This window comes from Catharus ustulatus, chromosome 1 (assembly GCF_009819885.2).
Source record: "Catharus ustulatus isolate bCatUst1 chromosome 1, bCatUst1.pri.v2, whole genome shotgun sequence".
NCBI lineage: Eukaryota > Metazoa > Chordata > Aves > Passeriformes > Turdidae > Catharus > Catharus ustulatus.
This window is the reverse complement of record NC_046221.1, coordinates 137,941,938-137,954,388: the sequence shown is the minus strand read 5'-3', so window position 1 is coordinate 137,954,388 and position 12,451 is coordinate 137,941,938.

Genomic DNA, 12,451 nt, shown 5'->3' with positions numbered 1-12,451 from the left:
AGTGCAGCTTATAATCGGTGTGGCTTGTAATCATGAAATTACTGTACCTAAAACCCTAAATCACTGGAGCAAGGAGACTGACCTTTCTCCACATTTCCCCTCTTGTGGTGACATGACTGACAGCCCAGCTGAAGTGGAAACATTCAAGAATCATGTTGGATGAGGCTCTGAGCATCCTTATTTGGTTGAAGGTGTCACTGCTCACTGCCAGGGGGTGGGAATGGATGTTCTTAAAGGTCTCTTTCAACCCAAACTATTCTATGATTGTGTTACTCTCTTCTTCACCTCTCTTACGCTGTGTCAGAAAAGATGTCTCTGTCCTCAGACCTGCACTAAGCACAGGAAAAACTAGAACTCAGAAAACCCAGCTGGTATTTGGGTCCAGGTTCTCTGCTGGCTCCACTGAACTGATGGTGGTGAGGAAGGGCACCCAGTAACACCTGTCCAGCACAGAGCACCTTCCATCTCTGCTGTGTTTTCCAAAGCTTACACCAAAGATCTGCAGGACAGCCCTGAGGGCTATGCTGATGTTGCTGCTGTACAGAGAGGTGAATAGCAAGTTTAGGTGACGTGCCCCAGGCCTTGGTGGGAGGAACTTTCAGACCAAGGGATAGTTCAGGGGAATCCCCACTTTAAGAGTCTGAACAAACCACCAGCTCTACAAGACTGGGCTGTTTTTAACTAGGATTTGTAGGATATTTGTAACTACCTTTTGACATTCAGTGTGCCTGCAAGTGTCAGCTTGGAAAATCATGAAAGAAAATAAAAGAAAAACAAGCTTCTGGAGGAACGTGTTACATTTGAAATCTGGTAAGTGGCTGCTAAGAATCACTGGTTTTAACAAAGGATTTATAGCAAACTCCCCTTCTTGTCATCACATGCAGCAAGCCAAAGGAAGAACATAGGTGAACTGCCTGATTAATGCTGAGCTGGTTTCTTTTCTATGCAACCATCCTATATTTTTCAGAAAATGTTTTAAATGGTTTGGTCAACCTAATTCAAATTCATATGAAAAAAACCTGTGAGAAGTAATAATTTTGGGTTAATGTAGACTTATAAACCAGTCAATACTGACTTTATGCAAAATGCAGCCTTTCTTCACAGTGCTGAGTCAAATGAAATCACTGGAGTTTTTCAGCCAGCAGTAGACAGCTTGCAAAGGCTACACAGCAGATGCTGCTGACTGTATTGGTAAGGGCTGAAGATGTACATCACAGCCTCTTCTGCTTGCTAGGGAAAAACAAGCTGATCCTTTACTCTGTCACAGTATTACAACCTACTTCCCTTTCCTGCTCCTACATCCACCCCAGTACAGCTGTGGTTTTGGCCATCATTTGCTTTCTCCTCAGGGTGTAGGAAGAAGTGAGCACAGGGCCCTGCTCACTCACATGCCAAAGGCAGGGATGTCTTTTTGACCCATGTCCTGCTTTGACAGAGCAAACATGGATGAAGCTCTCTGAGATTTCTTCCTTTCCCATGTTTTCTCACTGGATCTTATATTCTGGTGCTGCAGAAATCACATTGTAGAGGCAAAAGTGGAGAATGACCCCAAATATTCATATGGGATAAGCTGCATCTCTCAGGCTAGAAGGAGCCCTAAATCTCTTTGTGCTCAGAAAAGTATCTCTTTACTCTTTTCTGGCCTGGCTAGATATGTCTGGCTTATATTTTTTTTCATCTAGAGTTTCTGGTGTCATGTGACTGCCAAATTACAAAATTACAAACCTTCAATACTTACCTGTGCTTCATTTTGTTCCTTACAACCCTCAAATGCCAGATTTGAGACTTCCCCAACTCTCCCTGTGCATTCCTGTGTCCCCTGGGAACCAGAGCCTCTGTTAGCTCTGCTGCACCATGGGCACAAAGCTGCATTACACCTCCAACTCAGATCCCTGCCAGGCTTCCTCCTTCACCTTTGGTGGCTCCTGAGAGGTGGCAGCTTGTGTTATCGTGTGGAGGGTGCACACACTGATTTCACCAGGGCTCCTTGCAAAGATAGCAAATCTTTCAAAGTGAAAATAAATTAGCCCACAACTGCTAGGCAAAACAGGCTTGATAAATGGAAGTTTTAGTCAGCAATGTTTAAAGTGAAATCAGTAAAGTGTGCATAATGATGGATGAGTCTAAAGATTTTTATTAAATACAATAGCCTAAAGAAATGTAGGAAGCTGTTATAAATGAAGTGAATGCTAGTTTAACTAAAACAACTCTTGTTTAGAGAAAAATGTTGGGATTTATTATCCTATTCGTTACTTTCTTTCCCCCCTCCCCCTTTTTTTTGGTAAGGAGCAGCTCTCAGGGTGTCCCGGGCAGAAAGTCAAATTCTCCATTTACACGAGATGTTTAAAAAACATCCTCTTGAAAGTTGAAACTACTGAGTTTTTGATGGGACAACATAAATATATTTGAACTGTTGTCAGTACAAACTAGGCATCCTGAAAAGTGTAGTACATCTCCTGGACATAATATTATTAATGTCTTTGAAACAACTCGGCATTTATTTTGAAATAGCAAAGAGGTTTGATTCACTTCCAAAAGGAGCTGTAATCCAAAAGTGTCTCCTATTATAATATTTTAAATGTCTGGATGTACAGAAAGAAAACCACAGCATTTTTAGATGCTCAGCTGATTGAAACATTAGCTGGGAAATGCCAGCTGGGAACCAGTTTACGTTGTGTAGCTGTTCAGACTTGATGCCCCTTCCTCATTCTCAGATTAAAGAGGTTGGGGTTTGCCAGCCCTTCAGCCAAAATACCAGTCTAGCACTGAGGATAGGTTACAATGGAGATTGTGGGAGTGCATGCTCTGATCTGCCCTCTTACCCCTTTTTAATGGCCAGGTAGCCCAGAAATGCCCCAGAGACCCTGCTGCAGCCAGCCTCTGATGCCCCTAACCCTCCTGGGCCTGTTCCCAACCTGATTAGAGTCAGTCACACTGGAGAAGGGACGAAGAAATGTCTGAAGCTTGGAAGTGTTCAGCTACCTCCAACCTTTTCAACTGATGTTTTAGGAAAGAGGATGGACAGAGGCAACCTAATCTAGATCTAGGTTAGATCATGCTCTGCTTTTTTTGTCATCCACTCCTCTCTTCCCTCCCAGTCTAACAAGCAGTCTTGGTATTGAAATAATCTGCCTTTATAAATTTTCCTGGTATCACCCAAAATTTCAGTTCATTGCTTCACAGTATTGGATTCTGCTGCATGTTTGGAACAGCTGAGTGTCAGATGGTTCAAACACTATCAGATGGTTAAAAATGGGTTTTGGTCCAGTGTCAAACTATTGCCAGTCTGGTTTCATTGTAGTGAGTGCTGTGGAATATGTCTTACTAATGCTATAGAAAAAGGAAGGAAAACAGTTCAAAAACTCAGAGGTAAATGACTAAATAAGGCTTGCAATGGGAGAATGGTTCTCTGTCCTTTCAGCTCTAAAGTATGTCTGGGAAAACTCCTGGCTTGAGAGCAATTTAGACGGCTTTTGAATGGACAATTCTGAGAGAAAAGTTAGCTGGCAAGAGTGGGACCTAGTTTTCGATTCAGTTCTATTTTCTTAAAGACATAAGAAGTCTCCAAACATCACCCAACAGGAGAAAGTGAAGTGCAGCAAGATAAAAATTTGATTTCTTCTTCTGGTGCTGCTTTTTCTGGTCACCTTATGATGGATAAAGTGCTCAGCATCAGTGACCTTATTGATAAACCTGAGATCAGGGAGAAGCTCGTGTGCCAGGAGTTGCTTGGGGACCGCTGAAGCAGGCAGGTGGCAATGAGTGAGGATCAGGCCAGTGGAAACCCCTCAGTCCCTGGTGGACTAGAGAGCTGACAGGGCTCTGGGTCGTGCCTTTCCTGCACATTTGTGCTCTCACAGGCCAACAGTGACCAGGGTGTGTGCATGTATGAGCTTTCAACCATTAGCATTAACTAATCAAACATCTTATTGCTTTAAATGTAAAGCTCCTCTGCAGCAGTAATGCTTATCCTTGAAAACTCTATGACTCCCATTCTGTTCTCCAAGATTAGGTAATATTTAAACTGGTGTACCAGTTAGATGTTGGCTTTCTCCCACTCCTGCATCAACCAAAGACCTGGATTCTTCCCAGTCTTAGGATACAGAAATGAAATTAAGTTCATGGGCAGAATAGAGTAGTGGCACAACTGGGCAGGCTACACTTCTGTACTCTGCTAGGTCAGAAGGTACATTTTCCCCTCATTCTCTCAGTTCAGGCAGACTAGGAAACAGTTTTTTGCATTCCCTGCAAAGTCTCCATGGCCTGGACTGATACCTGTGCCAGGAGAACTGTTCACATGGAGCTCACTAACTAGATGCTGTCTAGGTTGGATTTTGCAGCTAAGCCAATTTACTTTTCAGCAGCCTCTCCTTAAAATTGTACAGATACATTGGAGAGACTTAAGGCAGAACCCAAAGAGATAAATGGCATTCCCAAAAAAGACTTCAGTAGACACACAGCTCTGACTTCAGGTATCCACCAAATGAGAAGGATGGCAAGCCCAGTCCGTGCTTCTGGAGATGGCCACCTAAGATTGAATGAGCCCTAACTTCTTGTACTTGACCCAAGAACTGTCTAAGCTTTTTAAATTGTGGCACTGGAGAAAATATAAAACTGTATGGCCATAAGCTGGAAATAAACAAGTAACCAACGCAGTAAAAGTAGTATTTTCCTGTGCCCAGACTGGGTTACCTGCCTTTTCTTTATTCTCTTAGAATCTGAAGAGAGAGACCCCAAAATATATTGCACTGGTGACAATTCCTCCTAGAGCCAGCCCTTGCTGCAGCTGCTGGCTCTACAGGGCTGCTGTGAGCTGGCCCCGATCTGCACAGGCACCTGCAATTCCTGCTGAGTTTTCATTCCTGCCAGGCTCCAGCTGCTGTAAGGAGTAATTCCCATAATCCAGCACATCAGGACTATTAGCTCCAAGGTAAGCAGGTCAGAAGCTTGGGTTTCTGCAGCACCGCTGACATATGACCCTTTTGGAGCAATAATCCTTGGCTCGAGGCCCGTGACTCAAGCTGTGCCTCAAGCATCTGGCGCATGTGCTGACCACTGAGGGCGCCTTGCTAGTCGAGGCTGGTGCTCACACTTGCACGGCCTCTCAGGTGGCAAGATCCATCTTCATTTTCCTGCCAGGAAGGAGGGGAGATTGGCAGAAGAATCATCTTCTTCTACTCTGGTTTGACTGCCAAGGAGAGGTGCAAACCTCATGGCAGAAAGTTTTGCTCTTCTTCCATGGGGAATTAAGAGAGGAGGTGAATAAGCCAGCCTGTAAAGAGGAATATTTGTCCTGGACAGGAGACACTAGTAGAAATACAAGGCCAATAAAATTAAACACTTGCCTTGAGCACAAAGTCTAGCAGTTTTCTTCCTTTCACACATGGCATCTACACAGTAATAACAAAATGTAGTCTCTTTCACCCTATGCAGATTAATGGAATTTACCAGCTAACAGCTGGGTTGTTTTCTTTTTCATTGACATTGGTATTAAAGTGTAATCTGAAATGAAATAAGTAACCACATGCGTGAATATCTCTGCAGGTCACAGCAGCATGGAGGACCCTGAGCACTCTACCTCTTGAAAAGTGCCACCAGTCTCATTTAGGGATAGGGATACAGAGACAGGCCAGAGTGCAGCCTCTGCTTGCAGCCTGGTATCCTGCAAACTCTGGTGTTGTCTACTTATGGCCTGGCACAGGCAGAAGTTTACCAGGACTCAATGGGCCCATTGGATCTGAGTGCCAGAGGCATGGCTGGCTCAGCTGGGCACACCTGGACAGGGCTAGGGAAGGCAGCTTGTTTTTCACCTGGGTCCTCAGCCCTAGGACAGCCCACCTGTCCTGGGTGGACTTTGCCCTGGAGCAGCTAGCATCTTCAAGGCAATCAACCAACAAGATTTTATTGAAGTGAATTTTGGTTAAGCAGCAAATTCTGTCTCCAAGCCTGTCAAACCCACAAACAGTATGTTTTCACAGCCAGTATCTATGCTCTTAAATCAACAGGATACAGGGGCATTTTCATGCAGGTGACAGGGAATTTAGGAAGAAGTTCTTCCTGACATGGTCACTGTTGTGAATGCCTGCTGGGAACAGCCTGACATTGCTGGGAGTGAGAGAATGCCGAAGAACCAGCTTTAGGAAGAGATATGAGAGTCCAGCTATGCTAGATCAGTGTGCAATGTTAGGATTTAATTCTTCTATTTAAGACTAAACGAAAAGAATCTTATTTCTTGCTTTGGAAATATGTATTCTCAAATAATTCCCAGTCCACCAATTAGGACCTCAACCCATTAGTTGTCTACATGTTTCTACATTCTTCTGGCAAGCTTTAGACATCTCTGATCAAGACAAACTCTTAGTGAAAATTTGCCAAAGTTGTGTGTCTGTAATAATATCACTTCATTGGCAGTGGGGATTAGTACATATGGCAAAGTTCAAAGATTTGGCAAAGCAAGCTCACCTTCAAAGAGAGTTCTCTGTATTACTGGAAAACAAATTCTGTTTGACTGCTGCTAAGTGTTGAGGCTTTTTTCTTACAGCAATAAAACTGAATCCAATTAGAAGTGAAGAAATGCATTTTCAAGTACAATGATAAACAAATGTTTATAGGATATCTAACTCTTGGAAATTAAATTACCAGGTTAAAGCAACCCCATGCAAAATGGCTGTTAATTCAGCTAAACTGGAGTCCATGCTGCCCTGAGACTGATTCTTTCATTGAATTAATTCCTGATGTTTTGTCTGTTAAATTTGACTTTTCTGAAATTTGTATTTTTGCATATCCATGCAGATAAAAGCTCCATCATTGCTGTATCTGGTCTGCAGGTAAAACTGTTCAGAAGAACTATATTAAAACTGGAATGTCAATCTGAAAGTTAGGAAACTCTGGAATTGAAGTAGATTCTGTATTGATGATCTGCCCTGTGTTCACACATATCGTGTAAGCTTGTGTGCACTGCTGCATACACATTTTTCTAAGGAGTCCTTTCTTGTGCTGTGCAACCACGACACAGGTGGAGAGGCTGAAGTCTTGCCTGCTCACGTGCAAGTTCTGCATTATGGGGTGGTTGCAGGTCCTCCTGCAATCACCACCAACATCTGGAGCCTTGCCTCTGCTCCAGCAACAGGCCACAGCAGACAGACTGTGCCTGGAGCAGAGCCAGTGGGGATGCTCCAGTCTGTAGTGGGAGGAGAAGAGGCGGAAGGGAGGACCAAGACAACTCTTCTTCCTGACAGCAAATCCGTGCCTGTCACTAACCTAAACACTGAAGTTGCTGGCTAAGTCACACACAGGATCAAAAAGTCTTTTGCAGGATGATTCAGGGTGCTTTGTTCAGGGATGCCTCCCTCAACTTTAAAATACTGAATCATCCTGGTGTTAGCTAAGGGATAACTTGCGGGGTGCAGGGCAGTTCAGAGTCAGCAACCCAGACAAAAGAAGTGTAACCTCAGACAGGCATATCCTGCTCTACATGGGACACACACACCTGTGTGCTGTAAAGCAGATGTATGGAGTCTCCTCTGCCAGAATTATGCACCCAACAGAAATCTGGGACCAAGGACTGGTGGTGTGCCTCAGTGGTCATGCAGAGTCAGCTCCTTCAAACTCACAGCATCCACAAATCCAAAGTGGCCAAAAGATCTCTACTACAGAGACCTTCAGTAACTTTGACATTTATTTCTTTGAAGCAGGCAATATCTCTGCTTGATTCAGCAGTTGTTTTTCCATTCTTATTGGCTAGATTCCTTTCTTCAGCTTTCCAAGGAGGTTCTCTCTGCCTTTCTTGTCTCCTTGTATTTTGAATAACTACAGGTAAAAAAAAAAATTACAGTAATTTCACAATTATAAGCCGCACCTGATTATTAGCCGCACTTTCATTCACAAAGTTGCCAATTAGTAACAGAATCGCAGGATCGCACAGTTTACTGGCTCGGCTTGGGGCCATGGGGGCTCACACTTCCAGGCTGGCAAATTTCTGAACCTCATCAGTATATTGGCCGCACCTGATTATAAGCCGCCCTTCTGGGTTCAGATCAAAATTTTAGTCAAAATGGTGCAGCTTATAATCGTGAAACTACTGTAGTAATTATTTCGGAAATGGGATACAAGTATGGGTTGCTTACACTAATAGCTGCTCATGTTTACTGCAAGATACTTGCTCTAGAATGCCACTGATCCCACTTTATTTTTAATGCTGTCACTGTTAGCCATCTCTTCTAAGAAGGTAATCTAGACATTTCCTACTTGTCCGCTGTAATACCAGCTACTAAATAGCTGGGAGACCTTTCCAAAACAGCGATTACACAATTCAAACACCAGCCATTTCCGAATCAAAACAAAGAAGATTGCAGGGTTCTTTTGCATGAATTGAATATAAATTGCACACTGTGGTTTAGAAACAGCTGTTGGCTAAGTTGTATATGGTAAAGATACACAGAACACATGGCACTGTCATTTGCATATAATATGTCACTGCTGTATTAAAACTGGAGAAAGATCAAAAAAACCTTGAAAAGACAGCAGAACATACGATGACGTGCAAGTCATGGAGAGCACTGCAGTAACAGTAAACATTAACAAAACCGGCAAATTTAGAAAGGGTACTTGCAGTAAGTTTTCAGTAATTTATCAAAGAGCTGGTAGCTGTGCTCACACTAGGGAGTTGTTAAAATGGCCTTGAAGGGGAATAGCCCTTGTATATTCTTTATTCCACTATGGTCCATGAAGAATGTTCAAACAGTAGTTCAGGTTTCTTCCTGTTCCCCTCATCTTTACATACACTGATAATTATCTGATCTGATAGTAAGTCTTTTTTAACTACCACCACAACTTTCTTGTTCACAGGAGCCCTGTATCAAAATCCTTACATGGTAGAGAGTCCCAAAAGATCTAGCACATGCCTCAGAGGTCTTAGGGAATGTTGAAATCCAGGAATGATTCACAAGTAAGAGATGAGAAGCAACCTCCCTCCCATATTTTGTTCCTAGAGGAGGCTGGGCTTGATGCAGCTCCTCATCCCAGGGAGCCTTTGCTCAGCTGGCTGGAGCAGCTCCCACTGACTCACCTCCTCCAGTGACAAAGGATCTGTGTCCCTGTGTCCTTGGTATCAGCATGGCCACACTAATGGCCACAGAATTTGTCCTCAACTGGAAGTGTACAGCCAAAAAACTCAGGACCCACATACTCATGGGTAGACAGTGTTGGAACCTTGCCAAGGCATATAACTCAAATAGTTATGAAACTGATCTGGTTTTAAAAGAAGAAAAAAGTTTGTTTTTCTTGGTTTTCTGGTCTGCAGGCTGTGGTGATTCACTTTTAAAGCTCTTTTTCTGCCATATTGATGCTATGTTTTTCCTCAAAGCAAAGACTGAGATTCTTCTAGCACCTCTGATTTCAGAGCTTAGGCATTTGTGAAAAATACCACCTCCTCTGAAGTCATGAGGGCTTTCAGTATTTCTGTACAGAGTATTGCATTTTCAAGAGCTGTGGGGAGATTGCACAACTCCATATCTGGTAAGCAAAAGACATTTGTAAAGCTTTGCCATACATGGTAGTTCCCATTGAATTTTTGCTAAGGCTAATTTTATAAAGTCACTTCTTGAATTACCTGTGTACCTGACCCTGAAGCAGATTGTCTATCTGACTTCCTTTCAATAAAAAGGAAAGCATGGGTCTGTTTGGCTGCTTCCTGCCCCACTTGAGGTAGTTAGAGAATTCCTGAGAGGAACAGAATTCAACCAGCTCTCTCTTCTGCCACTTTCTCTGAGCACAAGCCTGCCTGCAACTTCAGCTTAATCGATACCAATAGGACTTCAGTGCCCACTGACCACAACCACAGCTCCAGCTCCAGAAATGGGACCCGAAGCAGCTTTGGGTGAATCCACAAAGGCATCTTGATTAAAACACATCAGTTTAGTAAAACAATAATTTGACAAAGATTTGTGATTTTCTGGATTTGATGGAAAAATCAAAGATCAATCTAAGACTTGGCACTTGGGCTTATAAAATGATTGTCCATGAGAATGACTAATCTTTCATCAATGCCTGCAGGGAACATTTTCACATGAGCATGCACAACCTATGGTGGTCATATGTTAAAACAGAATACCTACAGATAATAATGGGATAAACACAGTATGGTTTAGGTAGCTTATAATGGTAGACAAAGCATTTAAAAGAGAAGGTTAAAATTGCTTAAGATTATGTCTGTAGAGATCAGATATGGTGGGACAGGGTTAGCTGTCCACCAGCTCACTTATGGACTAGCATCTTCAATTAAGGCATAGGGATTTTCAGGCATATCTTTTGTCAAAACAAAAAAGCCTATAGCACTGATAATATCAAGTCTAATGATCAATCTGTTAAGTCAAATACTTTAACTAGCAGTGTTGATGGATCAGAGAATCAGATGTTTAAAGACCCTATCAATTTGTGAAGGATCAGCTAATACTACTGCTGATTTCTTTCTATGACATGATTTGTACCCTTGACTCACAGCATGAAATGCAGCCCCTCTTACACCTCTAGGCTCTGTGTGCAGCTGGCTTGCTGCAAAGCAGGATCCAGGATCACTGCTTAGGGAACAGCTTTAAAATTGACTTTCTCAGCAAAAAGCTGCCAGGGGTTGGCCAGGATGAAAAGTGAAGGGTAGATGTGTGTCACAAACCTGGCCCCATTCATGCGGCTGTAAGGAGGAGTCAGCTGCCATCCCGAGTCTCCTGCAGGAAGGTGTTATAACCTCGGTTTTGGAGCTGGCAGGGATCCCTTTCTCCTGCCAATGCCTGGGGAGGTGGGCCATGCCATGCCAATACCAAGGCATGCAACCCTTGTTTTGTTTCACATAAACAGTCTTTGCATGATTTGCAACATGATTTCCTCCTGTTTTTTGCAGAAAATTCTCTAAGCAGTATAGCTCTATCAGTCAAATTTCCCACTCTATGGTGCTCCTGTTGGATCGGAGGACCCAGATCTGAAGCTCAGACATGCGTGTCCCTCTCCAGCTCCCAAAATTCTTAGACATGCCTTGATCTTGTTCACTGTGGCTCTGCACAGCCTGAGTAGGTTTCCTGCTCATGAGACCTGTGTCTCACATAGTTGCTGCTCCTCCCAGTCAATGAGCATTAGGAGATGGTCAAGAGATTTAAGCCATCGCAGATACCTGGAGGAAATATTTGCAAAAGATTTTCTCAGACCTGGCAAACAGGAGCAGTCCTGGACACTCAGAGGAATGGCTGTTTTGGCACCTAGAAATCCTGATTTCTTCCAAGTATGGCATGCATGAACTTCAGGTATCTCTAGGGCTGTGTGGTAGGTGAGCAATTTTGGCAGATCATCCTACAGAAATACAGTCACACATTCATAGAATGGTGGGCAGGAACATCATTAACTAAATCAGGTTGTTCAAAGCTCTATCTAGCTTGACCTTGAATTCTATCAAAGATAGGACATTTACAATTTCTCTGAGCAATCTATTCCAGTGTCTCACCAATTCCATTGCAAATAAAACTCTTCATTATACATCCCATCTAAATCTACCCTCTTTTAGTTTAAAACCATTGTCCCTTAAACATTATGCATTCCCACAGACCCTGATAAAAAGTTTGTCCCCTTCAGGTACTGAAAGGCCGCAATATGATCTCCCTGGAGTCTGGCATTCTCCAGGCTGAACTCCAGCTCTCTCACTCTTCATAGGAGAGATGTTTCCTCCCTCTGATCATTTTTATGGTCCATGTGCTGGGGACTCCAGAGGGGAGGCAGTGCTCCAGACTCACCAGAGCAGAGCAGAGGGGCAGAATCACCCCCTTGACTTGCTGGTCTCACTTTTTGTGATGCAACCAAGGAGACAACATGGGCTCATATGCAGTTTTTCATTCACCCGCAGGGCTGCTCTCAATTGATTCATTCCATACTCTGTGCTGATACTGTGGCTCATCTGAGCCCAGGTGCAGGACCTTGAACTTGACCTTGCTGAACTCCATAAGGCTTACACGGACCCATGTCTCAAGCCTGTCCACATCCCTCCAGCACATCAGCTGCACCACTCAGCTCCTGTCATCCGCAAGCCTGATGAGGGCACGCTCAATCCCACTGTCTGTGTCACTGATTAAAACATTGTGGTACTGCTCCCAGTGTGAACCCTGTGGTGACATCCCTTGTAACTGATCTTCATCTGGACATTGAGCCATTGAATTGAACTCCCTGGGACAGGCCATCCATCAAACCTGTATCTCCCCAATTTAGAGGCAAATATACATTATCCTTTCTTGCATGAGACCTCAAAATCTGGAAAAAAATATCATGTTGGGATACAGGTAAATACAGCAAGGACTGCTATTCCAAAAATGTCTCAACTAACTGTTCTTTCTGTTATTATGGACTCAGAAAAAGCCGTGTTTTCAAAAGCTGAATCTCTTTTTGGGAAAATGTATAGGCATGCTATCTTGCCTAT